At 42.7% G+C, this 4346-nt stretch overlaps 1 protein-coding gene across 2 annotated transcripts in view; it reads left to right on the forward strand.

Annotated features, from left to right (window-relative positions):
• Gprasp1 (G protein-coupled receptor associated sorting protein 1) overlaps positions 1 to 4346 on the forward strand; it is a 75329-nt gene that overhangs the window by 63108 nt on the left and 7875 nt on the right. The window lies entirely within an intron of this gene.

Genomic DNA, 4346 nt, shown 5'->3' on the forward strand with positions numbered 1-4346 from the left:
GAGAGAGAGAGAGAGAGAGAGAGAGAGAGAGAGAGAGAACCCTTCTATGACAGATATGTGAATGTCTTGGTGTTCTTGCTGTGAAGAGACACCATGAGCATGGCAACTTTTGTAAAGGAAAATCTTTGATTGCAGTTAACTTACAGTTTATTAGGTTTACTCCATTAGCATCATGGCAGAGAGCATGGTGACACATGGGCAGACAAGATGCTGGAAAGTAGGAGAGAGTTCTAGATCCAGATCCACCAGCAGCAGGAAGAGAGCCACTGGGCCTGGTTTGGCTTTCTGAAACCTCAAAGCTCACCCAGTGACATACTCCCTTCAACAAGGACACACTTCCTAATCCTTTCAAACAATTCCACTCCCTAAGCATTCAAACACCTGCGCCTGTAGGGGCCATTCTTTTTCAGTGAAGATTAGAGCCCAGCTTGTCATAATTGGTGATCTTTCTCCACCAGGTGGCTTGCAAGTACTGAACCTAAGTCCTGCAGCCTAAGGGCGAGCAGGTGTCCTACTTCCTGATACTTTGCTGGCCTACACGTTGTCTTTTAAAATTGGATTATTTCAAGACAAATACTGAATATTTTTGCTACTGTGTGGATTCCAGATTTCAATTTCTTTCTTTGTACGTATATACATTTGGAGAGAGTATGTGTGGAGGACAAGAAACTAGAAGGGTGAACATGAGAAAAATGAAAGGCTTAGGGAGAACTGAAAAGAGGGAAATATAATATATGTGACATGAAGTTGGGAAGGGTAGTACTAGGAATGTGAGTGGAAATGGTGTGAGCATTTTTTAACCAAGGATTTAAGAAAGAGAATTACTTCTATTTTCCTGCCTTTCCCCATTTTTCTGGACTAATGGAGGTCATGATGAGGTCATGATGAGGTTAGGTAATAAGAAACGCCCACCCCCCCCCCGAGGAAAAAAACACAAAAACAAAACAGGAATATGGACTGACTTCTCACACTTTATATTTTGAGGCGTAAAGTTTGGCATTCCATTCATTTATATTACTTTCTTTAAATGTGTGCATTTACAATTTCTTGTCCACACAAAGCTGGTTAACTCCCCTCCTCAGCTCCTATAATTGTAAACGTTTCAAGGAGTATTTCCCATGTTCAGAATTTCAGTGATTTTTGCCATGGTTCTTGCAGCTGCTGCTGCCATTCTTAGCTTTATATTGCCAGGCGCTTAAGTGTCTCCATCTGTTCCCTTGCATTTCCCCAAACAACACCCTATACAGAATCTAGATGGTGTCAAAACTAAGTAATAGCCAAAACTTTAAGCCATGTTGGATAATAGGATGTTTTCCTTTGTGTAGGACACACTTTGTCCTTATGTCAGTAACACAGTGATATGCTTTAGAGTTTATTTGGAAACAATTGCTTCTGAGATCACTTAGAAACATGCCTTTGTTATGACAAATGTATAGTGGAGGACATGTGCTGAACACAGGACAAAGAAAATTCCTAATTACAGTGTTGCCGTTAGAGCAGCTGGACTTCCTGGAGATAAACCATGGCCTAAGGACGTTGTTCCTAGCTCTGTTTTCCCAATTCACACCATTTTTCTTCTTATTCTCCTTCTCTGTCTTTCTGTTATTTTGAGATAGAAAATCGTACTATGTAACCTTGGCTGGTCAGACTGGTCTTGAACATTGAACTTGTGGTGATTCTACTGACTCTGCTCTACCCCAAGTTCTGGGGTTATAGGTATGTATATAACCTGATTTGATATAACCTGAAAATATTCTTAGATGTGGCCTCTCCCAATTCTGTAAATGTATCATCTCCAGTAGCAGAAACAGTCCAAGATACTGCCCAGAGCATCTCTTTCCCGCATTAGAAGTACATATTTTGGGGGTATTTCACCCAATTTTATTTACTTTGTCTTGACTGGAGAGATTCAATTTCCTGCTTACAATAGATTAGCTGTTCATCAGTATAAGAAAGTACCTATGGTAATCAACTTATAAAGAGAAAAGGGATTTTGGCTCACATTGGGGGGGGGGCTTAGTCCATGATCCAGTGACTGCAGCAAGATCATGGCACATACACACAGCAGAACAAAACTTCTCAGTGCCCACCTATCAAGACAAATGAAAAGGGATACACAGACTTTTGGGGAATGTCCATAATTCTAAATGTAGCATGAAGCTTCTGGAGTCCAGGTAAAGAAAAATCCATTTTAAGAACACACAGAACTTGGCCCAATCTAATCTAAAAGAGAGTTTGTTAAAGAAGGCTTAACTGGGGGACATGGAGGTCAGTAGAGCAGCAAGTTGACCTCAGTCTTTAGAAGCAGTTCCTTGAGAGGTACAAGAGGAGATACTGTGAGCCATAATGGCAGTAAATATGCCACTCTGCAAGTTCATGAGCAAATACGAGAGGCAAAGGAGACAAAGAAGAGAAACGTGAGTGAGGTGCTGGAAGGGAGCACAGCTGCCTCTTTGTCCCAGGGTTAATGCTTGTAACTTGTTTCTGAATTTTATATTTCAGAGACAAGTCCAGGTTGCACAGAAAATAAAGATGCTGGATGGTAGAACAATAGTCATTGTTGGGCGTTGGACTTGAATGCATTTTTGAAGGAAGTAAATCATGTCTAGCACTCATAATATAGGGCAGCATCTTAGTTCAAGATGATATTGAATCAATACATCAATACATAAAAGGCTTTCCATAGGGCCCTTTTAATTAAGATCAATAATTGTTAGCCATTCAATGGCTTTAGTTTGTTAATGAATTGACAGGAGATTATCCAACAGATTTTTCAACTATTGCTAGAACCAATCCTATCAGTAAGTAAATGGGTAAAAAGACACTGGTACTTGGGGTTAGGGGCATGGTTGCTCACACATATAATCCCCTCTGACATCTGAAACAGAATTGTAAGTCTGAGGACAGCTTGGGCTGCATGGTAAACCTAAGGTCAGCCTGGGCAACTTGCTGAGACCCATTTCCCAGTACAATGTTTAAGCAGTGCTATGGATAGAACTCACTGGCAGATTGCTTGTCTAGCATGCTCAAGAACTTGAGTTCAATCCTCAGGAGCACCACAGCAACAATAAAGAACAATAAACCTCCACCTATGTGAGCCAATTTTGTACTGGGGTTATTTTAGTTATATTTGTGAAACAGGATTGGTGTTAATGCCCGTGAAAAGTCAGACACCATGTGAATTCTTCCAGGGCATTGATGTGCAGTAAAGACAGTTAAGGGGAGGAGGGTGTTGGGCATTATGAACAAGGATGGCGTATATATTTTGTTCCTGCTATCACAATCACTATAAATTTAGTGGCTTAAAATGAGACAGACAATATTATATAGCCTTGGATGCAGAAAGGGCCTTACTATACTAAATCAAACAGCTCCTTTCTTTCAGGGATGTCTATGGAAGAATATCTTTTATAGCTTCTGCGGACAACCTGCATTCCATGGGTTCTGGCTTCTTTCCCTCTTCAAAGGCAACAATGGTTTTGTTTTGCTTTACCAGTGCTGCTTTCCTGAGACATAAACTCTTCGGCCTTTGCCTGTCATACCTAAGTACCCTTGTAGTTACATTAGCTAGAATGATCTAGCATAATTTTTTGCTAAATTCCACTGTTAACAACCTTAGTTCTACCTGAACCTCAATTCTCCTTGGCCAAATAACATGTTTACGTATCCTGGGTATGGACTTCGGGTTGTTGCTCTGTGAAACACTGGGTAGCTGCTTAAATGAATTTCTAAATGGACAGTCCAACAGCTTCAGTGTGTGCTTAATGCAACTGCGTTTTCCCCACAAAGGTAGAATGAAAAGCACACTTTAACAGGCGCATGCACCACCCCCCCAGGCACCCCCCCACACCCCCCACACCACAACACACACACACACACACACACACACACACTGTGACAGAAAGAATTATCTGTTGGTGCAAACCAGTGGTCGATTTAGGAGGCCAGGCATAGTGTGGTCTTCCCTTTAGAATGGGGTAGTGGAGGGGGGAAATGTAACAGAAGCCCCCACTTCAGATCCCTTAGAGACAGAAGAGCCCCCCTCCTCTTCATGGCTGCATGAACCAGTGAGAAAAAAACAGGGGAGAACCAACAGGAACAACCTACTGGCTGTCTGTTGCTAGGTCACCTGTCCCCTCTCAGGCTGCAGTACTGAGTCCCCCCCCCCCTTCCACTGGCGTCATATGAGTGGGTGGAGGGGGGAAGCAGGGAGGGGCAGGCAATGTCCAGCCTCGTTTTGAAGTGCTGATGTACCTAGGGGCCCACTCAGTATCCCTCCGCTGCCTCCTGCTCCCCAACTCCAGACACCCTCCTTCATGTAGTCCCCCCCTCCCCAAAGCCCTCAT

Source organism: Microtus ochrogaster, unplaced genomic scaffold (genome assembly GCF_000317375.1).
Source record: "Microtus ochrogaster isolate Prairie Vole_2 unplaced genomic scaffold, MicOch1.0 UNK116, whole genome shotgun sequence".
NCBI lineage: Eukaryota > Metazoa > Chordata > Mammalia > Rodentia > Cricetidae > Microtus > Microtus ochrogaster.